This window comes from Aquila chrysaetos, chromosome 4 (assembly GCF_900496995.4).
Source record: "Aquila chrysaetos chrysaetos chromosome 4, bAquChr1.4, whole genome shotgun sequence".
NCBI classification, from domain to species: Eukaryota; Metazoa; Chordata; class Aves; order Accipitriformes; family Accipitridae; genus Aquila; species Aquila chrysaetos.
In genome coordinates, this window is record NC_044007.1 from 28,249,603 (window position 1) to 28,275,452 (window position 25,850).

A 25,850-nucleotide genomic window follows, 5' to 3' on the forward strand; every position below is an offset into this window, starting at 1 on the left:
AGCCGCTCCGCCGCCCCTCCGCCGCGGGTCCTGCCCGCGCAGGCCGCGCCGCCTTCCCGCCGCCGGCAGGGGCACACCTGCGGCCTCGCCTCGGCCGGCGGCGCTGGGAGGGGGGGGGCTCCGGTTACTGAGGTGAGTTAACGGCAGGCCGCGGTGGCAGCGGCAATGGCGGTGATCACCCCGCCTTCCACCCGGCCCGGAGTTTCCTGCTGTGCCCTGTCAGGTTTCACACGTGAAATGCGCATGAGGAAATTGACAGGAATCGAACCAGATTAAAAAGCTTCGAGGCACCGCTTGACTAATAGCCACCTATTTGGGAACACTTCATGGGAGTTCTGTTAGCTAATTTAAATTGTGTCTTACCATGAACACTTGGCAGCTGTGCCTATTGGGGAGAAATCATTTCTTACCCAGTCTTTCCCTCGTCACAGAGCGGCTGGGGTTGGCAGGACCTCTGGAGGTCATCTGGCCCAACCCACTGCTCAGGCAAGGCCACCTGGAGCAGGCGGCCCAGGAACACGGCCAGTTGGGTTTTGAATATCTTCAAGGATGGAGACTTCATGATCTCCCTGAGCAGACTGCTCAGGTGTTTGACCACTCTCACAATGAAAACATGTTTCCTTACGTTCAAGCGGGATTTGCCTCTATTTCAGTTTGTGCCCGTTGCCTCTCGTCCTGTCCCAGGGAACCACTGAGAAGAGCCTGGCTCTGTCGTCTTCGTTCCCTCCCATCGGGTACTTACGGACATGGATAAGATCCGTCCGACCCTTCTCCACAGGCTGAACGGTCCCAGCTTTCTCAGCCTCCGCTCGTCGTAGTCGGTGTGCTACCTGAGATGCCCATGTCTTTACACCCGTTTTCTCTCTTGAAGTCTACTAAGCGATAAGGGAGAATGCTAATAAAATCTATGACTGTTTATTTATTGAACAATTACAGCCTTTCACACAGTTAAACTTGACGATTTGAAATGTCTTCTCTGTGAATCTGTTCCATAAATCCACAATACCAAGATCTTCCAAGGTTGTAGAGTTACTGTATCTGAGGTGGCTGTTGGTAGCTGACAGTCCAGTTCACCGCTAGGTCGTTCGTTCAACAGAGTGTCATGACTAGTCAGCAAATAATTACTGTTTAATAGCATCGGTCTGGTTCTCACTGGAAAGGATGGCTTTATGTTTATTGGATATGTGCTCTATAAAAACTTAGGGCAAAAGAACACAGGAGCTGAGTTATACCCCTGAGGAAATACAGAATATTGATATGAAATCTCTGTTCAGAAAGGATGATATATGCCCGGTTAAACACAGTGTTCTTCAAGTATACCCAGCACCGGGTATGTCTTTAGACCAGAATTAACAACCTGAAGCTGTGTATAGCTTACTCTATACCCAAAAATATTTCCTTCAGTTCAAGAAACTACATGAATGATTTATATGTTGACCAGCTTACTCATGCTACTTGAATATTCATACTGTTGTGTTAAAATTGTGTTCTCCTTTACAATGAGTTACAGAAAAATGCAACAGAAACTGAAAGGCAATCTTAAGTTTTTTTCACATAGTATTTTGCCCATAGTCAGGACTCGGCCTCCTCCCAGATACAAAAACACCAGGTCTGCAGGGCCTCGTGCTTCAAGGAAACTAGCTATAGCCAAATAAAAGTTTTCCAGGTTTCACTAGCTATTTGATGGCAGGGTCGGATGACATTGACTTCAAAAGCAACACATTAAGGATACATTTGGCTTTAAGTGCCACCTTTGTTTCCTGCCATCAGCAAATCTGGTTATCTAGAATATAACACAGAACCTCAGCTATACTGGTACTATTATTGGTTTGTGCCCATATCTTTGTGGACATAACCTTGAGTAGAAGAGAAAAACAACCACACCTGTGTCCACACCTATGATCAGGACATGTTTTTCCCCAGCATGCTTTTACATTTAAAATAGAAAAAGTTATACTGGACCTTAAGTTTGTGATATGGAGAAGGTAGGTTGGAAAAAGGGTATATTATAAACCTAACAAATACTCATGGGGCTTCTCTGGAAATGGTATTCTGCATAGATGGCCTGAGTTCTAACTAATTATATGCTTTTCCCAGAAATAAAATGTTATTGTTCCTTGAAATTCTACCTATTAGCCTGAGTTTTTCAAATGTCTTAGTTTTTTGGTTGGGATTTATTTCAAATCCATGTCTCGCGATAAAATATATTTTCTTCAGATGTACCTTTGTCTTAGTTATTTAATACAAAGGAAGCAAGAAATGAGAAGAGGATAAAACACACCAAGCCGTAGCAAACATTTCTTCCCATATATAAACACAAATCACATTTTGAAGGGATTTGTATTTCCTGTTCTGTTCATTTCTGTTAACAGGTTCAGGCAGTTATTGGCTGCTAGGTATATTCCAGATCTTTAAATTTTAAATCATGCTAGCCTATTAGCTAATTTAAATCTCTTTCGCTAACACTCTTTATACTAATGTAGGTAATAAAATTGTGCATTTGTTCAAGAAATAATTTTTTTTTAAATCAACTGAATGTAAAAAATTTTTCTTCCCCAAATACTCAGCAAATCATTATCTCAGCCAGTGATGTTGGAAAATACATTAAACAGATAGCTTTTTTGTTAATCACAAAGGTATTTTTAACATTTGTAGCATAATCTTTCTCCTCATCAACTGACTGATAACTAAATATGTTTAGTACCAGCTTGACACTGCAGAATTCCTGAAAATCCTGTGGACACATAAGATGGAAGCATCAGAGGAGGGGAGTGTTGGTCTCAAGCCATGATACACAGCATGAAAAAGAGAGCTTCATCCTCTTCAGTATAAGCGGCATGGGCAGTAACTGAAGAACGACAACAACTGGGTGCTGAATACAACCCCCACGTTGTAATACAGCATGGGAAACAAGGAAAATGACTGCAACATTTTGGTAAGATTCCCATGCCTCCACCCACTGCAATAGGAGATTAAAGTACAAACTAAGTAGAAAATAGACCTGCAAGGCTTCAGATGTCACTTACAGGAATATGATCAACTCTGTCTGGATAAATAATACAGTATCTCAGTACCGGAGCTTACCCAGGACAGATGTCTCATCAATAACAAACTTGTTCCCTGTAACATTAAATGACTCTGAAAGATGTACAAACCGCAAGACCCAGCAAGCAACAGTGCAGTGAAACTTTTTCTGAGATGAGCAAACAGAAAGTTTGCCACAAGCCTGTGGCACTCATCCTGAAGTACGAGGTGCTGAAGAAAGGCCGGGAGAGATTAGGAAAGCTTGAGGTTATTTACTCTCAATACTGCTAAGCAAAATGGCAACTAGGAAATCTAGCTGCAAAACAACTTTCTGCCTGGCCAAGGGAAAAGAACGATAAAGACAGGGGAATCTCAAGAAGTTCTGTTGCAGATATAACAGATCCTGCCAAAAAATCAAGGTATTTGCCAAGAGGGACAAAGAAAAGACGCTTACGGAACAAGTTTAAAGGAGCAGATCTGCCAGGTTCCTGGGATCTTTTCATCACCTGTTGAATAAAATTCTTTTCAGTGGTTCTCTTCAGATATTTCAAAGTGCTAATGAAATAGAGTTTGCCTGGAGAATAAAGGTGCAGAAATTTCTGTGTCAAAGAATTAACTTATTAGTATAGAAGGATTGACAGGAGGGTCTTTACAGGCCTTTTGCACTTAAGAGAGTGATTTGCCTGAATATCTCAAAAGGGGTCTATGTAGTATTCTCTGATGATAGGATAGGAGAAGAATTCTGCCAATGCAAGGTCAAAACTCCCAGCCAGTGGTAAACTGCATAGCTGTGATAACATCATTAGCATGTGGAAGGAGCTGGCGTTTCTTAGCACCGCACTGGACTACTTCAACAGATGGATAAAATCAGATTGGAGAAAGCCTGAAAGATCATGATGTGACAGATGGGTAGAGGCATAAACGATCTCTGGAAAATGGTGGACATGGGAGGGATTAACTGCCTGGATTCTGCTGATGGTGTCCGTCTTCTAGGCATTTAGCATAAGAGTTTATAGATCCAACCCTCTGTGGGAGCAGTTAATGTGTTCTGTGTATTAGTGGAAACAAGTCAATTGTGATTGTCTTTTGCAAGGTAAAGGAAGAGAATTCTAAATAGGCATTAGATGGTGGCAAGGTAATTGGGAGTTTGTGCTACCTGACTTTAGATGAAATAGGAGTGATGCCAAACCTTCTAGGAGCTGCTTGACTGTCGGCGAGCGTGGGAACATCAGTTTCCTGAGGCATTTAAAGGTATGAATACTGGCATGAAAACCTGCTAGTATAGACACTTGTAAAAATCTGTTAAATTATAAAAAACATTCTGATTACAAATACCTAGAGAGAAGAATGCACAAAAATGCAGAGAGAGAACTTCATTGTGAAGATAAATCCAGATTTTCCAGTTACAGATGGTACAACTTTGTCAGTCTCCTTTTGCGCTTAACGGAATAGCAGCTATCTCCTTCTCATGGCCGGTGCTGGAATGCATGGCGGGAGCTGGCTGCAGTTGTACTGAATGGGGTGGGGAGGAGCAGGCCCACTCCAGCCTGTCAAATCACCCACAATCAGACTCTGTGCTAATTGTCACAGAAAACTGGATATTCTTTATCATCTTTGAGCATTCAAAGGTTTTTGTTGTTTTGCCGCAATGGGAAGTACACCTCAAGTGTGTTTGAAAGACGATGTTGCTGGGAGGCAGAATAGCTAACCGGGACCTAGTTACCATTGAGTGAGACTGGGAAGGGGCGAGCTGCCAGAAAAGAGGATGTAAAGGAGCAAGCAGCTTCCAGTGCTTAAAAGACTCGTGAGAAGTAGTAGGGCCAGAAGTTACAGACTCGAAACTGGAGAATTTGGTGGTTCCAACAAATGTGTGGAAGTCAGCATGTTGCAAGGCATGAAACAAACTTTATGACATATTCCTGAGTAAGGCAAAAGGCATATATTCAAAATTGCCATAGACTTCTTTGCAAGAATAAGCATGTGTGTACAAAGATCTGGCTGAGGACATATCCTATGGCATATACTAGACCTGTTCTGTAAACTTTATAAATTTAATCCCTGAGGCAACTGTTTCAGCAGTAGAACACGTGAATCTTCTGTACAGTTTGTATTTAATTTTGGATTTGTGAACTGCTCTGGTGTAAGTGTACAAAATTATCCACAGTAAAGTAATACAAGTAAGAGTAAGCGTCCAGGGAAGTAAAAAGTAAAGATTGTGTTCTGCTGTGTCTTTAATGGTGCATACATTTAACTAGCTACAGCCTTTAATGAATATGAGGTTTTATTTAGAGAATTTCCTCTTTCTGAGCAAAATTGTTACCTCCTCTCTAATTATAATAATAAATACACTGTAGGTAAAATATGCAAATGGTATTTTTGGAAATATAATTAGTCTGGAAGTTCTGTTGCCTTTTGCAGTTCTATAATTCTCTAGTGTGACCTTTGAAGGAGCCGTTGGCACTATCTGCCTGTATAAAAACAACAAGCTTTCATGAAAAATATACTTGGAAAATATATGAACATTATTTTAAATTGCTCTATGAAAAGACACTGTCAGTTTGTTGCATAATGTTGCATCTCTATTTTATTTATTTGACCAGGACTGACTGTATGTTCTAAACCTAAAATATAATAAATTATCAGTTCATGCAAATCTACCTTTCTTCTTATAAATATCACTTTTGTTTGTCCTATTTTTTATGCAAGTTATTTTGCCTAGATGTATTTCATTTATGTTTTTAAGAGTTCTACCATAAAACTAGGCCTAGTTGGCTAAAAAAAGAATTCATAGAAAATACTGGGTATATGGATTATTCTACTAATACAAGCACACTGTTTCTGGTAGGCAGTCAGACAGCTCTGAGTCTTTCCTAGATGTAGCTGTAACTTTAGTTGCCTTTGGTAATAAGCACAAGATACTTATTGTTTGCAAGAAAAAAATCAGAGGCATGCCAGTGCTTACATACACAGATGAACATCTGCCCTTCCAAGTCTAGGTTATTTTTGTATTATGTTAAGGAAAAATAACAATGACAAAACAGTCTGCACAGAGGAATGAATTATTCAAAAGCATTCTGTATCTGAGCTGAAATACAAAATGCTGCAGTACAGGAGCAAATTCAAAAACAACAGAGCAGAGTGAAAGTGGTTGTGGATTACTGTTATTTGAAACTTGGACCAATGGCTTGCTTTTAATCAATTTGCTATCAAACAATCTTAACGACATGCTTATAACTATGCCAAAATTGCAAACCATGCCACCATGCTTCTAGGCCACTGAAGCATGACGAAGCAGGCCTCTTACGGTATCATCCCACTGATAAATTTGCACTAGTGTTCTTCACATAGGTATTATAGAGAATATATATTTGTTCCTTATTTGATAGATAACTCTTAATCTCTGTATTTTTGCACAGTATGTTTTACTTTGTTCCAAGAGCAACATGATACCAAATGGCCGTTCTGTAAAAACTAGATAGTCCACGATAAAACAAAATATTTAGTAGATTTAACCCTCAGTATTGTAAACAGCCCACACAGAACCAACCAAAGGGCTGTGCTGGGGTAGCATCTTTATGCTGATCTGTGGAAGCACTGGGTTGGATGGAGCTCAGTACCCAACCGGAGCAAAATGAAAGCATACTTTGAGCCTGTAGCAAAATTCCTGTAAAGATATCTTCCCCATACAACTAGTAGTTCTTAATGTTGTTCATTTAAAATGTTTTATTCTGTAAATAATCCCACCTAAGCTTACTGATAATATTAATGTTAACAACTAATAATGCTACTTTATATCATATATAACTATCCAGGTGCACATTCATTTTTGGGGAAGCAATTCTGCAATTTTTAATTAGGAAAGGCTTCCTATTACCTCACAGTTTTCCTATATATACAGACTCTAGGACATGCATTTTTATTTATAAATAAGTATTTTCTAAAAGAGTAGAACTTACCCCTTCCCCAGTACTGCCAGATTTTTCTTTGTGCTTATTATTTTACCAAAGTCCAGCTCCTGGAGACAAATTATTATATAAAGGGCATCTAATCCTCTATCACCCAAACATCTGGAAAATGTGTCTCAGTCATACTTCTGATTGCACCAAAACTTTGTCAAAAGTAACTCCTTAAATATAAATTATTTTCAACTCCATGTATTTTGTAGGTCTGATTCATAATTTCTTAAATACTTGGGACTAGCTCTGTTGTGTTGCTTTAATGTCTTTTAGATATAATGCCATGATGCAAACAGCATTTTTATGTAAGTGTAAGAATGTGCAGCTTGTTCCTGACAGTAGCCAGTGCGTGCATGTTGCCTTCTCCGTGTCAGTGGTGCACACTGTGTCGAGGACTGAGGCTTGTCATAGGAGATGTTGGAAAAAGAGTAATACAATTCTAAAGATGTCAAAATTGCAATGGAATTCATCATGAATTTCATGTTTCTCAGTTCCTCTGCTATGAAACACACAGATTGTTGCCTGTCACTCTCGAACCTGCCTATTAGGAAAGTCAGGTTGCGTGTCTTAGGGACAGCGACAAATCCATGGGGAAGCTTTGTGTACTCACACGGGTGTTTGAAAAGGGCGAGGAGAGGATTGTGTGTGAAGCAAACTGTTCGAGGCTGGCATATACGAAGGCACAAGGGATTTGAAGAATAATATAAAGAATGATAACAATAGTTTTCAAAACAAGGACAAAACTCCAGGGGTTGAAACAGCTGAAATTCTTCAGTTACAATAGGTTGCAGTGTATTGTACTCCAACCTACTTTTTCTGCTGTGGCTTCTGCATTCCTCCCTCCTTTAATCTATTCAAAATCCAGCTGTCACAAGCATCCTTTTGCTTTTGCTACTTCACACATTTCTTTGAATCACACTTTTGTTGTGTTGCCCAAGTGGGAAGTGAAGGAGAGAGTGACAAAACAAGGGTATCAAGTAGTGAAAGGTGGAGCATTCAGGAATAGGTCTTAAAGGTGTTTAATTAAAAAGGAAAATAAAAGCTTTCAGTCATTGAACTGGGCAATGTAATTACTTGTAGGGTCTTAGAATCAGAGCTGTTTTTTCTTTCCTGTTTTCCCTGTTATCTGCCACAGCTATTTGTAGCATTTTATTTGTGATTACATTCTTAGGAGAGTGATGCGTGCTTGTGTGTTTGGGTGGGCACTGCTGTCCTGGAGCCTTGTTACTGATTAGGCCTTTCAACTTGTGCTGTAAACCAAATTCTGTAAGTGAGAATGAAAAAAAAAAGACTAGATGATCAAAATATTTTGGTGAAAAGTACAGTTACTGTGAATTTGGCATTTCACTAATCCTTGTAACCACTTAAGTAGCGGTCAATCTCACTTTTAGTGAGAGTAGCTAGGGCTGCATAATGCTTTTTTGATTCTGTTGCAAGATGATCAAAATGTTAGTCTCTGTTTTTGTTCTGACACTCTCATTTCCTAAAGCTGACCAATAATAATTAAGTGACAAACGTAGGGGGATTTTTGCTCTATTGCCAGTGGCTTGCAGCTTTGTCACAGAATGGGAGATGCAATTGCTGAAAATTAAGGGAAGTCACTTTTCACAGTACCCAACACCCACCACATACATATTTCAAACCTTCTGCCTTTCCTTCCATTAGGCACCAAAGGAAACCAAAAGAAGAGCCATACAAAAGGTTTTATCCGTTTAAAAGTTAGATCTCTAAATTTTAAGAGCAGAGTACCCGCTGACAGTTTGGTTACAGCTGCACCTCTGTAGCGACAACACTTTGACCACACTTTGCAGTTGTATATGAATGTGCCTTATTATTTTTAATCATGCTATTTTACTTGTCACATCAGTTAACTGCTTCATGTCTGTAAAAGGCATAAGACTGCAAGGATCTTGGAATTGAAATAGTGAAATAAGAGGTGTGACCAGTCCGTAATAGGATAAGTGGGTAGAAAGTGGAGGCTGCAGGTTACAGGAGAGGGAACCAAAAGGGAGTTCACATGGCCTATGTGCATGTGTGTGCTTTAGCTACACATAGGTGTCCTAAAAAAATTACAAAATCCAGTCCAAAAAGCAAACCAGCCAATTAACAGGTATTGCAGAAAGCTTTAGAAACAACAATAGGATTTTCTGTTCTGTACCAAATATATTAGCAAACCTCTCATAAGCCTGCCTAACCATAACTTTCCTCACTCTTTTGTAACTCAATCTTTTGTTTTGTGTCCTGTCTTGTTTTTCAGACCACAGGAACGGTCTGCAGCTTGCACTTGGTTTTACGTTTTACATGTGTTTGAGGATAGAATAGGATTTGACCTGGGTGGTGACTTGGCAAAATTTTTGGAAGCATTTGCCAGTAATAACTGTACTCATAGCTTGTTTGTTTTTCTAAAGAAAGTATGTAGTGCACTAGATGGGTATTTTTAAGGACCAATTTGAGAAAACCTGTAACTAAAGGCACATAAATAAATAAGTACTGACTATATGTTTTCCTATCTGAGAATAAATGGTTTATTCCACAATCCACTGAGGTACAGTTTATCTTTTTTTTCTTTTTTTTAAAAGTCTCTGTCCCTGTGTTTGATTTTCTTGTACGAGGGCTAAAGGATTATTTGTCTGAATGCGTGATTATTCCTCTCTCATTGCTGTAAATACAACAGCAGTTTGCATAAAATGTGCTGTATTTAGTGGATTCCAGTGCAGTTGTTCCTCTTTACCTCAAGCTAGAGAAAATGCAGAATGTATTACAACTTCAAGGACACATTTTGAGAGTAAACGCAGACCTCTCAGTGTGAAATGCTAAGGGCCACAATTTCTTTCATGCAGTTTTGCTCCTTAAGGGATATAATTTATAGCAAAATTTGGATCCAAATATTGTCAGATTCCCTCCTTAGATTTATGTAGTAAAATTTTCCATCACAATTTCTAAAAGAGGAGTCCTACATATTTTTTTAAGTCATGAGTACATCTGATGTGTTTTGGTATAGATATGTTTTTGATTTTTTTTTCATTTGCATTACAGCCTTCACATTTCAAGGCAGCATTATATAGCCTGTTAAAACCAAGCAAATTACCTGACGCAATACTATTCTCATACGTTCTTTTACCAAAGGGCATTTAATATCAAAGGTGAGGAGTGGCAAATGCATCTAAACTAGAGAATCTGTAAGACAAAGGAAAAATAGAATAGTAGGAAATATTTGCTAAGCTCACATGTTTTTGAAACAGAATACCAACCAGAACACAGACCACCTGCAATAGCTGTCATAAATTCCAAAAAGAAAGCCTAGAAAAAGCTGCTCATTAGAAACTTAAAGGTCAGTATTATACAAGGACATTCATTCATCAGAGAGCATTCCAGTCTGTCAAAATAAGCAGTTTCACCACTGAAAATCTTTATTTTTTTCAGCAGGCTGTAGAGCAAAGTTAAACATTTGGCCACCTCCTACTCATGTTTTGGGACTGAAACGTGTGATTTTGATGGTGTAGTTTTTATGGCTTTAGGGAATCTTCAACTGTGGAAGCGCAAACAACTTTAGAAGAAGTGGAAGAGAGATAAGAAACCCCACCCCCAAACGGGCTATCTGATTTTTGCATTAAATCTGCATGAGTAACACAGTGATGGTGAAATTAGATAAGAAAATCAAAATGAACCATGAAGCATTACATGTCCCCAACAGTAAGACTTGCTTCACCTTAGCAGCTATGTCTGAAGGAAAAAAAAACACAATTAATTTGATGGAAAAAGTAGGGAAATGAAATCTAATGGATATTTAATAATAATGCTTTAAAAATGCTTATGACATTATATATTTTTCTAGTGCTTACAGGATGATCTTCATCACTCTGTCCTTTGTTTTGTCACTCGAGTACTGAATTCTACAGACTTTGAGGGAGAAGTTATGTTTTCTTCTTTGTTCCTACAGCATCTAGTGCTATTATACCTTAGTCCGGATTGTAATCTTGGGGAATACTACAACACGGAGACATATTTATAATTATATTTTAAATGATTAAGCAGCATTCAGTACCAGATAAAAGCCGATGCTGTTACATCCCCCAGACTGTATTTATCTCAGTAGTCAAATACAGTTTGCTGGTAACCAGATGTACTGATTTGCATCTTCAAAGAATATTTTTGGATGAATGCACGATGGAAATAAAGTCGTCTAGCTCCTCAGTGGGATTGCATGAAAATCTCTTGGGACAAGTTACTGTGAACAATTGGCACAGAAGCAGACAAGGCTCTTAATTTTGCATGCTCTTAAGTGGCTTAATGTTTCTGGTACAACTTTGTTTTGGGCTCAGCCTCAGTAATACGCATAGGTCTCTGCATTTGCTTAAAAAGCCCCATGCTATATTACTGAAACAACACATGAAAGTCACACTGATAATAGCTTTATTCAACCTTGCTGAAAACGTTAAGTCTAGTAACTATAAAGGCTTAACTGTTCTACGTGCTGGCCAACTGGCCTTTGTGTATTAGAGCAAACAATTGCAAGCATTTAGCATTTCAGTACACATAAACCAGAACTACTTGGGAATGCAGGATCTGAATACATACCCCTGATGCACCCACACTGCAGAATGGCAGAAATACACATTGTTGTAATCAATATCGGTGACTTCATCTTTGCAAAACTACATGTTAGATACATTTCAATTTTGCTTTCGCACATTCGGGTGAAACAGAAGAGGTATTGTTTCAAATTTGCTGAAACTCCATGGCCTCTTAGGCAGAATTTAGGCTTGCTCATTTTGCACTGACCTGGCAGAGTAGGGAAGGTACGAGACTCTCTGCAGCTCCTATAACCCGCCTGGGACTGGAATCAGGAGTGGTTTCCAGCTGCTGCCTGCCCTGCAGAGTCCAGTTAGGTGCAACCTGCATCAATGGAGCTGGAGCCAGTCACGTTTCCTTGCCTCAGCTGTATCAGCTGGTTTAATGAAAAGCATCATCTTTCCTATTGACTGTTGCCTTATGCAGCTCTGCTGGGGAGCAAAGACATTGGTAAATGAGCAAAGGATTTTCAGCAGATTGTGATGTAAATGGTGTAGAGTCTGGTTATTTGCACTTGTAGTCATTTTGGGTCCCTGACCTGCTTATGCTTGTAAATTCTACATTGAAAAGCTGGTATAAAATAAATCACAAACAGGAGAAGGAGAAAAGCCATGCTTTATCTGTGTTGAATTTCATCTTTGTGTTATTTTTTTTCTCTGAGTTTGAATCACTAGTTATTACTATTACAATTACTCATCTTGATAATTCTTAGTATGAAAAGCAGACTTTTTTTATGCATTTAGTTGCTTGATTGTATGGATATTATATGATTATATGGTACTTGTATTTTTATTTTCCAAAAGTTGCTTTATCTGATATGGACTGATTTATTTTCACTCTTAAGCTACGTTCTTTATAAAAAAAAAAGTTTCCACTCAGCCTCAGCTGTTCGTGACTTTGGTTTAAATACTTGAAGATACTTATGGCAGTGCTTTAATTTTAGATGTCAGATATACCCTCCTCCTCCTCTCTGCTTTAAAACTTTTTTTTATTTCTCCAATCCCGTTCTCTGACTTCTTCCCTCAGACCACCAGCGTATGAACATGTGTGTTCAGGTCACTTCTATTAAACTCTTACTTTCCTACAGGACTTCTTCTTCCTTCTTGTTCGTGATAATACCTTTCCTTTATTTGCTTTTATTCATCGTGATTTATCTAACATACACTTTAGAAATACTTTAACTGAGAACAACAAAACTTCATCACATTAGGAAATTCTCTCTTTATCTTAGCAGACTATAACTGTGCACATCATTGCAACTACAATCAAAACCTACAGGACTCTCTCTGTGCTTGGACTCTTCGTGGGAAGTTTAAAATCAGTCCTTGGAGATCCACCAGCCAAAATTTTGCCTTTTCTACTGTGGCGTTACTGATAGCAGCAATGAGTTATTGCGCTCAGCATGAAACAATGACAGAAAGGTCTCATCACAGGTGTTGGCAGATAATGACAGAGATTTTTGAATGAAAGACCACCATAGCTTTTAATACAGGAAAAGCAATGTATTTCCATCATCTTCCTCTCGGAAGTTGCTGATGTATCGTCTATGTATCTTGTTCTGGCGTTCACTTACAAAATTTACTGACTTCATAATTTCTTGGCATCGCTTACAGACTAAGGCCCTGTGGCTTTGGCCGTCTATTATTTCCACAGTGCCTGATACCAGCCCCCTGGAAGTCAGAGCGCTGTGCTCTAGTCTGATATTTTCAGACTAGCAATTCTGAAGTCATTTTAACAAGCTTTCAGTTGTGATACAAGGATAACATTATGCCAGCAAGTAGCTTGCATAGTTGCCTGTAGAATAATTTTTGAACGTGTGGTAACAATCTCTTTTTGGAACATGTGGCTCTTTTTTCTCTGAGTTACATGAATTCTCTGCTGTATATTTAGGGAATGAGTTTATTTGGTTTGATTTCTTTGTTTTTGCTTTGAGAAAACCAAGAGGGCTCCTGTTACTAGCTTGTGTTGCATTTCTGATTAAAAGCTTTCCATTATGTGAGAGAAAAAAGTACTGCAGATGCCCGAGCTAGATTCATCTAATCTCCTAGGAAAAATCACTCCATAGCTGTATCCCAAAGAGAAAGAATGCTTTGCTGAGGCTGGGATCACATGCTCTGTACTGCCAGTGTCCTAATCCAAGGCAAACTGAAATGTTTCATAGCATCCATGAAAGACATCACAGTGCTTGGGGCAATGGGGCATCCAGCCAATACCTCTAGAATCACTTTTTCTATGGCAATCTCTTTGTGTTAGAATAAAAGCATTTCCACTTTTAGAGGGATATGGCAATATTTTCAGAGATGTCCTTGTTGGTTACTTTATTTTTGAATAACAAGCTGCAGACAGAAACCGTAAGTCCACCAACAGTATTCCCTTAAATGCCACATATTCGTAGTGCTTGGGACACATCCTGAACAGCTTAGCTGCCTTGTCACATCAAATGATTGGAAGGCATTTTGACATCATTTAGCCTCTGACCTCAAATTTCACTCTCAATAAGCAGAAACCAAAACATACTCCACAAAACACTGAGAAAATAGAAACTGCCACTGTGTCATTCCAAAATGAATCCCTATCGCTACAGATGAGACATTTCCCTGCTTTCACACAATAGATGCTTTTATTTATTACTATCAAGACTGGAGCCAAAGTGAACAATCTCTCTTTGTATACAGATACTTCTTTTAATTTGTTAGTGGGTTGATCCTTTTAAAATTGCTAATTAGCTGAGCTGTTATTAATGTGACTCAAATAACTGGAAAATCTCATGGTCTTATGATCACAGGGCTTTTCAACTGACTGGTGCACAAGTACCACTTACCTCGTAAGTAAAGAGGTGTTTAGCCCAGAAAGAAGAAAGTAAAGTAAGACATACTGTTCAAATTGACAATAAAAGGAGTGTTCTCAATATTGGTTTTTAACACTTCCCATACTTGCTGATTAAAGGGTCTATTAGTTTCTTTAGCAAAAAAATACACTCATTGCAAAATTAATAATTTTTAACCAGAAGAGACTTTTTTCATTTCCAAGTTTCTCAGGACATACTGAAGTGTCTTACTCGCAATGGAGGTCCTACTACAGAACGAACATCCTTGTCTGTGTTTTGTGTACTCTATTACACAGGTAAGTCCTTTGGTTCCCTGGTGTGGTCAGCATACCTTTGTTTTCAGTGTGTAGTCATTGTTATTAAACCTATGTTCACATTATATATTGTCTGTAGTAATTTATAATTAAATAGTAGCATACTTTACTCCAGTTACTAGTCCTCTGTATGTTAAATCTCTGTTTTCTTTTTGGAGGCTTATGCTAAAAAACTACTAACATCCCTTCTCCTTTTCCTTCCCTCTCCCTCCTCTGGAGAAACAAACCAAACCATTGACCCTACTTCAGTTGCTAACAGGGCAGCTGGGGACCAGGGAGTTGTGAGAAGTCTTTCTTGCCCGTAAGTCAATTTGTTGTTTCATACAAGTCAGCTGAGCTCATCTTAAATTACCAAATCTGCAGTTGGTAGTAACTGGTGTTTAGTAAACACTTTTTTTCCTTGAATCCAGACCTTCTTTTGGTAGAAACAGTTGGAATCTGGTTTTTTTCTAGAAATCCCATCTTCTGAGAAGAGCTATCAAATTGGAGCAGAGAGTAATGAGAAAAATACGACATGCAAGTGCAGCTTAGTAGTAAATTATAGCTTCGTAACAAAACTAACTACCACTAGGATATAACTTAATCTGTTTAATTCAACCAGATGACAAGTGCACACGATAGAAAGTATGTGCTTAAGGTGATAAAAGTCACCGTGGCTAGACAGATCAAGTGAACAATATTGCCAAAACTTTATTTACTTGTGTAAAACTGAGGGATGTTATAAAAACTATGTCCATATCAGATTTGCTGGTCTAAGCAACTACATTTTTGTAAGGATTCTCAGTCTTATCAGCCTTAGCAGCCTTTGAGTCTTACTTTTTATTATGCTTGCAAAAGATGTCCTTATTGAAGTTACTACAATATTACTTTACTGACCCTCAGTTTTAATGCTTTGCCAAATACCTGGGAAAAAAAAAAAGCATGCATGTGACAAGGCATCTCCTGTCACTGTGGAAAAATAAAATGGTATATCCAGATAAGCAGGTGGAAACTGGTGTGTGTTTGCTCTGCTCATAGTCCATGGTGGCCAGATTTTAATTCTGCTCTGGTCTGAAAGCAGGACAGCTGTATAAATGAAAGGCTGTGTCTAAGCACTGCTCTCCAGAAGCCATTATTAGCAGAAGCACAACACTCCTTTAATGAAAAAGTTACACACAGCCAGGTAGGAACAAAATAACGATGAACTGTCTGTACCCATCAATAGAGCTTAATCATAAGTTTTAAGTAAGAAATATAATCTAATTGGTGGATGCATCGTTGCACAGTCTGCTCATGGTCAGAAACAGGAATGAGATGTCAGCTGCGCAAATGTCAATACCTAAATCTGCTGTTGGTACAAGTGTTTTCAGATTTTAGTCCACAAGTCTTATTTATGTTAGACTCATGTTCATACCAACAGGTTCCTCAAAAGGAAGGTAGCAAAAGGTGTAACTTAGGAGTCTCTTCTGCAAGTATTGCTAATAATTCATTTTAGAACAGAAAATGCTGAATTTTGATGTTGGGGCCATATTCCACTGCAGGCCACTTTTTTATTGTATTTGTGTTATGGGTTTGTGTGGCACGGTAAGCCATGACAATTTGCAGTAGGTTTCCACTGCAAATCTCAAAATTGTTTTAATGTTCCTTTCATCAGGTGCCACATTATGACATGACTGTTTGAACAGACACTACTTGCAAAAAAAGGAAAAAGCTTCATCTGTTTTTTGGTAGAAAACAAGGTTATTCATTATTGTGGCTTGGTTACCTAAGAGAGAGCAGCATAGTAGTCTTATTACAGACGTGCATTTCAATGAGCAAGGAGAAATTCTCTTGTACATTAATTGCTTTAATGTATGTCAATCAAGAAAGAGCTCGTACATAAACAGATTTTAGCTAATGAAGGAGAGCTAAATTTTGTCATGTTGCCTGACCTGAACTAATTAGATTGTATGTCACAGTTTAAAGATATAAATGATCATAAAAATAAATGTTTCTCAGTAAAATGTTTATTATATTGACAGAATTATTAAGAGTTTAATTTTATTTCTATAAATATTAAATGACAAGACTGTTCAACTTGTGGATGTTCAGCATTAAGAACATAACTTTGAAATACTAAAAAGCAAAAATATTGATATTTTGTTTGCTTCTTTTTCATTTTTGAGAGCACCTGTAATGAAATCTTTGTTAAAAATTGTCTCAATTTGAATACAAAATTTACCAAAATAGTTTTTTTTAAAAATTGACATCATACATTTGCAATCAGACTTTGCATTACTGTAATAAGCTGATACAATTGCTGAATTCCAGAAGTCATTTTCAAGGCAAGATTTTGGAATTGTAATACAGCATTTTTTAAGCTTGGCTCCTATGTGGACATATTTCAGATTACGAATGAACTCAGTTGACACTTCATTCTTGAGAAGGAAAGCTGCTACCAGAGTAATTTGTTAATATATGATTACATGAACAGAAAATGAGAAGCATGACCAGAAAATCCAACAGGAATTCTTATGAAAAAAACACTTTCAAGTTTTCCAGAGGCCGTATCTTCTCCCCACACACCGGCCAATGAATTGGCTAAATGTAATTTTTTTTTTTTTTTTTTTTCCCCAAACCTCCAGAAAATGGCTCTGGCTGTTCTGCGTTCTTAAAAAGTGGTGAAATAAAATCATGACTTCTATCTGTCTGATTTGACACTGGATTCCTTAGGCCAGCAGAGGTCCTTCTGAAGCCTGTGGTAGTCTTGTCCAGCACAGGCTACCCGGGGACACCAGTAAGGGCTACTACCTAGGGACTCCTCCTCAACTGAAACCAAGTCCATGGAGGTTTAAAGCAGGAGTCTGCCTTTAGCAAAGCTTTTTTGATGCATTTCCATGACAATATGGATTTTTTATTCATGCTTTAACTTTATAGACCTTGGGGAAGCATAAGATGTTTCAAGAGATGAGATTTCTTGAGTTTCTTTGGAAGTTTCAGAAATGTACAGCATGAAAGTTGTTCAATATTAAAAAGGGAAGAGATTTAGGATGGAATTTTCAGAGTCACCTAAAGGACTTTTGTTTTGCTCTGAACTCTTTATTTGCTTAGACATGTCTGAGGACACAGCATGTAGACTATGGTTTTGTATGTGCTTTGTTGTGGCATCACGTAGTTTTGAGAGGGATGTGTAAATGACCTAAGGATGTATATTCACATAATACACCATTAAAAACAGTCTTATTGAAGCAATTTTAAAATTACCTACATCTGAAATTCACATAAGATATATCAATAGAGAAATAGGCCACAAAGCAAGAAATAGGAGCGTTATTTTAGGAAAGTAGACATTTTTCTGTAACATGCTAGTATCTTTAGCAATTGTTGAGTCTCTTGAGAAAAAGCTGAATGGTTTATATTAACCCACTGGTGTAGTTAGCTCACTACTCTGTGGGGATGTGTGAGACACTATTAACCACAGAAAGAATGATTATACATGCAGTAGGGTTTCAACAGGCCCTCTCTTGATGATTGTCCATGCTGCAGGGGAATAAAACTTAGACTCAGTAGTCACAAAGGATGCTGAGGCTTCATAAGGCAAGACTGTGGTTAAAGTTCATAGTTTTATATAAACAACAATACTTAAAAAATTTAAAATCCACAAAGTTTAGGTTTTGGGGGACTCTCAGTATATGGTTTTAGAATGAGGTAGGCATTGCAGTTGCTTTTAGGTGGTGTGAAAATTGAAGAGGTGAAACAAAAGGAATTAGACTCGTGACATCAAGGCTAGGTATTCTGTAGGTTTTTAATTTTTTTTTTTACAGGAGAACTGTAAACTTCAAAAAAGTAAATGGGATGCTAGAGAGTTAGCAAGCATCGGTGTGGATGAGTGTGTAAAAACTTTGAAATATAAATGAGAAATGAAAATGAGCTCCTGGCAGTTCAAAGCAATATGTGAAAAGGAACAAGATCAAAGACAAGGGTTACTGTACCTGAAACAGACAAAAGAAACGCCTACAGGGCAGTTGAGGGGAGTTATTTTGTGGAGGAATACTAATGCAGAAAACCTTGTGATCATACTGTGTTCTCACTGATCAGTTTGGTGCCTTTTTCAAGACTTGGCCCCTCCCTGCTGGTCAGACAGTGTTGGGGAGCTCAGGACTGATGTCTCAAATACCCTGAGGAAGAGCACAAAACAGTCTTTCAAATACAGTAGGTAATGCACATCTCAAAGCTTTTGTTTTGAGTTCTGTGTCTTTATGGAGTGGAGCACTGAAACAGGCATTCTTGATCCTTTCGACTAATCCTCTTTTTATAACGCTGACAGTGCTGTGAAATTGCTTCTGTCTTCCTTATCAAGTACAACTGCACCTGGGTAGAAGATGATGCTTGGTACAGATACGTGCTTATGCTGGAATTCAGATGTCTGGTTGTTATGACTGCCCTTTAAAGAAGGCTGAAGAATGAATGTGTGACTAAAACTCTGATGGATCCAAGCTGGACGTCTGACAATATGTGTGAAGATCACCCCATGCACCTCTTTAAATAGGCGTCTTACTCAAGGAAATAGATGCTTGGGAAACAGGTCTCTGTTACTCATTAAAAGCAATACAGTAGTCAATGAAAGAAGTTTCATGTGATAGGGTTTGCTTTACCTTTAGCAGATCAGGCATTTAATGAACTAAACTAATCTGAATGTGTGAGACAGTTATCAGGTCCAGAAGCAAGTGGGGTTTATAATATCCACTGAAGCTTGAGATTAAATTTTAACATTTTCTAACAAAAATTACGTGAAAACAGCAGATAAAAATCAGCTTTCTTAAATTTCTGTTTCTGATGCATAATTAGTAAAGCTATTATTTATGTTTCTTTTTGCTGTATGGTCTTGGATGGAGGTTACAACGCTGCCGTGTGTCATTCCCCTCCATCTCCTTCACCAGGTCCTTTTGATCTACATCGTGTTTCTAAGAGTCACCAGTTTCTTGTCTTTATGGACATCTAGTCAAAATATTTACATGTCTTTTATTTCCTCCCCCCAGTGTGTACTTATTCAAACACTGCTGACAGGCTGCCTCTCTTGGCAGCCTTATTTTGCTTATGTCCTTTTTCACTCTTTGCTTGTGTTCTTCTCTCTGTTTGTTTGGCGAATGATCTCCTCCTCTTGTTACAGCTGAGTTTTCTCTTCTGTTTCTCCTCAAAAAGACACTTCTGGCAGATGTTAGCCTTTAAAAGAAGTAAAAAGAAACCTGGAAGCAAAAGTATTCAACCTTACACCCTCTATGTTTGATTAAGAATAGTATTCAGTTTAGTTCAACTTTATAACAAGTTTCCGACAAATAATACTGACTTAATTCATTACTTTAGTTGACATTTAGATGTCCTTGGTTGAACATACCTCTCTGTTCTCACCTTACTCTGGTTCTGAATTTAATTTTTTAATTCAGGTGTTTGCATATCTCTTTTGAAACCACAAGTTCCCGCACCCCTGCCCCTTCATTGCCCACACACTTTCTGTCTGAATTACAGCTCTGCTGGTTGGAGTACTATTTGTAGTGCTCTCTTCTTCTCTCTCTGAACCGTAAGTTTAAAAAAAACAGTGCCTGGTTTATTTTAGCTTTATGCATCACTTATGGAAAGACAAAAAATAAAATATCTACTGATTGACTGTGTCACATGAAGAATAATGGTGGTGGTGCTGTTGTTATGACAGCCTAAAGACATAATCAAGACAGATTTTGTTGGTGGAAGTGATATCTTTTATTAGAACAGCTTGTATCACTGGCAAAATTAGACAAGTTTTTGGGCATGTGAGTCCTTCTTCAGGTCTGAAATAGAAGCAGCAGACTTCAAAGCTAAGTACAAGCTGAGAGCATTGCCTTATAGTTATTACATTAGTTGTGTCTCAGACCATCTCAAAGAGAAGGTAGCTGATGTTTTTGAAGGAAAGAGAATGGCAGAGGAGGGAACAGAGAGAGGAGAATGGCAGAGGAGGGAACAGAGAGAGGAAGAGGAGTCTGAGGAAGAGAGACATCAAGGTGGTGGGAGATTCTAATCTCACAAAAGCACTCTCTGTGGGTTCATGGGTTTTGGTATCTAGCAGATTTGTGAAAGCACCCAAGTTTTAATTTGGAAAATGCTGTAGGATTCCTTGAGGCTCAGGCCTAAGACATTCAAAATGCAGTGATTATTGTCTAAGAAATGTTCCCTCCCTGATAACTGGGTGCTTCTGTCCTTTATGTGTTGTATATGCTCGTTCTTTCTGGTGCACAGCAGTTGCTTAGTTTCACCTGCATAGTTACCCTGAAAGCATTTGACGCACTTGATGAAATGTATTATGTCCCCAGAAGTACAGGCATAGGAGTTCATTTTTCTGTGTTAAGGGTTATTTATTGTGCTGGTAGTGGAGAGATGTTGGTTACATTTTCTACTTGGGAAGGGCCTAAATATATTTAGTTTGTTTTGGCCACAGGCAGCTTGCTTCTCATAATGGGTTTAGTGAGGTTGGGACCTGCATAATTAGAAGGGTGGTTCTGGAGAGCCCTGTTTCAAAACAGGACTTTCTTCTAACAAATCTTTCAACAATTGCATCTGTGTAGGTTCCAGTACATGAAATTGCAAGTGGGAAGGATGTGTAAGAGCTTGATGATACTCTGCTACCACTACACTATTTCAACATTGTGTGTATCCGACAGCTTATCTTGCTTTTCTACTTGTGGCAGTCAGTCTGATAAAATATTATCAAATTATTAATACATACAAACAAAAAGAATATGCCCTTGCCTTTTAAATAACAGGTCCTAGCGGCAAGAAAAGAGGATAAATGATGCTAACATTAGCTTTTGTATGGTCTGCGTCACCATGTGCCAAGTATGTTGATTACACTATAGTTAAAATGACATTTATGCAACCGATTAAATCACTCTGTGGGGGAGGATTTGCTAACAGTGTTGCATTTAACCTACTCCCTAAATCTTTTTGTTTAGTTAGGAGCCCAACGTGATGATCAATGTATGATCATTGTTAACATTTGTTAACCTCATCTACATCTTGACCTTTTTCACTTCTGCTACTGATGGTGATTCTTGGTGACTACTGGCAATGCTGAAATACAATGTCTATACTGTTTAAGTGAACAGCCTACACTGTCCTGTTCACTGTAGGGAATCCAATCTGTGTCTAAATAACCAGACAACTGTATATAGTACTTTGGCCTTTTCCAAGAAATGCCTCCTCTATTTGGGTAATGATTTATAATCCAGTTCTCTTTGGTTTCCCTAAAGCTGTCCCATGATGTCTTCTTTCAGCCAAAAGTTTTCCTCAAATTCTTGTTCCCTGAATCTCCAGATGTATATTCTGCCCTTATATGACCAAGTTGTCCACAAGAGGGAAGTCTTTAGAGTTTCATGGAGGACATAGTACAGGTGGGTAGTTTGCCTTTGTGATGCTTGTAATGTCAGTATTGAACTGATTAATATTAACAATATTATTTAGTATTAAGACTTAGAAGATTTACTGAAGTGGTGCTATGAGCACTTGTAATTCTTCGGGGTTTGGGGATGACAGTAGGAGAAGTTCTTTGTAGGAGAAGTTCCACAAAGCTGTCGTATTCCTTAGTGGAACACAAGAGAAAAGACCTAGTATTTTGCAAATGGCAGTGAAAATGGTCTCACTGTGTCACATCTGAGAGAAGGATCTTGGGAGCCTCTGGTTACTGATCCCAGGAACTACCAGTTTGGGGTTAAGTTTGGGCAGCACTTTTTCTGAGGGTTGGTTGGTTAAAAGCTTAGAGTGGTAAGGACAGATGAAGTCTGGGCAGACCATGGATTTTTGGGAAGATAAAGATATAACTTCTCCACAGGAAAATTAATAATAATAAAGATGCAGCATGGGGAGTTGCAGCAGTTCTTCATCTCTAGTTCTTCCTGACCTTGAAGTTGTGTCATTCTCTGCTTCTCACCAGAAGTCAGCCACATCCAAATCAAGTCATACCGTGGAACTTTCTTATGTCCAGCTGGGACAATATGTTTCCAAAATGTCTTTCCTTTTTTTCGATCCTACAGCAACATGAGAAACATGGAAAAGCCTGATGTATTTAATAATGGTACTGTAGTGTGCTGGTGTTCTCTGCATTTAGGAAATGCTCATCCAAGAATAAAAGCTCTTGTGACCTGTAGTTTATAGTCTGATTTCAAAATACTGAGAAGAAACATTTTGTTTTAAAATTATGTATTCTTTCACAACAAAACTTCCCACAGTATTTTCTATATTTTCCATCTGGCTCTACCAGAGTCTTTCTGTTCCTTCCAAGTGGAGACATACTTTGTGGAAAGCCATTTGTAAAGCTAATGATGTATCTTTAATAGAGCATATAACATGAGATTAATTCTTAGTGGTCTTTGGAAGACAAAGTCTCTGGAAACAAGCAGTCCTCAAGCTTATAGCTGCAGTGGCTCTCCCAGGGTGACACCCTTGAGGGTCCTCTCCTTCCCCATGGGCAGGACAGTGAGCTCAGGGCCTGGGCTCAGGCTGTGGAGGATGGCTCAGACATCGGCCAGATCCCAGCCTCGACAGATATCCCAGATGACGTGGAATTTGCCGTATTAGATAGTTACATCCTGTGCAGGACACAGTGCTGAGCACACCCACCCAGCACGCTCAGGAGGATGCAGGCACTGCAATCTCATTGTGCGGTTTGTCCATCTCAGGCTGCACCAGTCCTCAGTCACCACTTTGCCCTAAAGCTTTGAGATGGACCTTCCCAGGGCAACATGGGGATGTTTCTGCTGAGGGTTTGTCTGAGAGTGGAGGAATGGCTTCCCTTGCAAGCTGTGGCATGCAGTAGTTGCTGGCTCCAGAGCACCGCTGCACTGGCAAGGCTTTATCTCACACTGATGTAATGAAATGGCCGGTACGGTTACATCAGCCAGGGATTCAGCCCCTTTGACAACCCTGGGTTGATTGATGCAGCTCTACTGATGTTTCTTATCTAGGGTTTATGGGTAGAAAACACTCAGTAAGGAAAATAAAATAGAATATAGGCATTTTTAATGCTACCATGCAGCTTTTAAAATTTAATGTTATCACTTAGGACTGTTGAAATATTACATAAGGAAATACAAATATTTGACTGAAGAAACACTTCATCTTGTTCTTTTGCAAATAATTTTTCTAATACATCATTTAGCTTAGTGACAAAGTACATATTCTATTCACTCAGGGCTTTTTTCCATCCCTCCCTGACTGATATTTCTCTTTGGGCTCTGAAATCATGATTCAGAATATGTCTGGGTCATTATAGCCTACCTGAGATATATTAAAAAAGGTTTAATTCCAGATGACCCATATAGGGTTATAAAGTATTCAGATTCGTGGTTTAACCCCAGCCAGCAGCTAAGCACCACGCAGCCGCTCACTCACTCCCCCCCCCACCCAGTGGGATTGGGGAGAAAATCAGGAAAAGAAGTGAAACTCGTGGGTTGAAATAAGAACAGTTTAATAGAACAGAAAAGAAGAAACGAATAATGATAATGATAACACTAATAAAATGACAACAGCAATAATAAAAGGATTGGAATGTGCAAATGATGCACAGTGCAATTGCTCACCATCCGCCGATCAATGCCCAGTTAGTCCCCAAGCAGCGATCCCCCGCCCCCACTCCCCCAGTTCCTATACTAGACGTGATGTCTCATAGTATGGAATACCCCGTTGGCCAGTTTGGGTCAGCTGCCCTGGCTGTGTCCCGTGCCAACTTCTTGTGCCCCTCCAGCTTTCTTGCTGGCTGGGCATGAGAAGCTGAAAAATCCTTGACTTTAGACTAAACACTACTTAGCAACAACTGAAAACATCAGTGTTATCAACATTCTTCGCATACTGAACTCAAAACATAGCACCGTACCAGCTACTAGGAAGACAACTCTACCCCAGCTGAAACTAGGACAGTAATCTGGAAAAGAGCTTTTTTTCCATGTTTAGAAAGCAATAGAAAACATGTAGTTTTGCCGTTAGCTGAGTGCTATACAATTATTCTCCAGTAATGCAACATCTAAAAAGCTATTTACTATAAAAGTGCAATTTACACTAGCACTTTCCCTTTATTAAAAGGGGGAATTGATAATAATTCTTAATTAGAAAATAGAATATTAGTCAGCAGTGTTTAAAGAGATGTCATACATTATAGCCATATAGTAATTAAAAAAGAAGGGAAGATTTCTTCACTATTTTGTTTTTCGTGTTTGCAACTGTGGATTAAACATATTCGAACTTGGGTCAAACAAACCGCAAAACATCCTTGGTGACGAGATAACAGGGTAAGGTTTTCACTGCAGAAACAAATTTATCAAATATTCTTAGACCTAGCTTAAACTCTGTTCATAAAAGAATGGGGAGGAGGTAGATGGCATATACTCTAATGTACCATTTCTGTTTTAAGTAGGCACATTCAGCATATTTGACGGAGATTCATCTATTTCAATCAGCATGAATCTTAGCAGTTGTATTTAATAAACGTGGCTCAGAAAAACCTCTTTAAAGGCAGAAATCCTGAAGTGCACTGCAGAAACACAATACTGTGAACGGATTATCTGAAGAACACAAGGGTGTTCAGACCTTTAAAGACAGCAAGCCACGAAAAACTTACTTGATCAGTGTGCTTTAGGGGAAGCTGATGACTCAGTACTTGACTTCTAACAGTATTCTATACAGTCCCGTACACCTCCATGTGCAAGTCCTCCACTCTCCTTTTTTAATCAGGCAAGTCTGTATTGCCTCACACAGCAGTATTACTGCCAGGTACCTCAGTCATAGGTTTTAGAGCTCTGTTATCACTTGTGTGTATACAGCTTAAAATCTATTGCAACAAAGCCTTCTGGCTTTGACTTACCCAGTCACCCTGTTTATGCTCACAAACTGGTCAGACTTATGTCAATAGTTGAATAAATAAAACTAATCCCTTTTTCTCCGAAACCTTATTTTTCAAATATGAGAAAATTAGCTTCTGTGTGTCTGACAAGTGAGAAGTTCTTGCCTTCAGATTTACAACCTGGCAAAGAAAGTCAAACAGATCAAGTCTCTCATCAAGGACGCACCAGAAGAGGGTGAGGTAGCTGGGAAGAGCTATTTTCTGCTGCTGAGTCCCTGCGCTTTGACCCCAGGATCAGACAAATGAACGCAGGCAGAAGCCTGACCTGAAAATAGCAG

At 38.8% G+C, this 25,850-nt stretch overlaps 1 long non-coding RNA gene across 1 annotated transcript; it reads left to right on the forward strand.

Moving 5' to 3' along the window:
• Positions 1 to 13: 13 nt before the first annotated feature.
• LOC115340131 lies at positions 14 to 5,681 on the forward strand. Its single transcript, XR_003922926.1, has 2 exons — positions 14 to 530; positions 654 to 5,681. It is a non-coding gene; the product is annotated as an uncharacterized LOC115340131 (long non-coding RNA).
• The last annotated feature ends 20,169 nt before the right edge of the window (positions 5,682 to 25,850 follow it).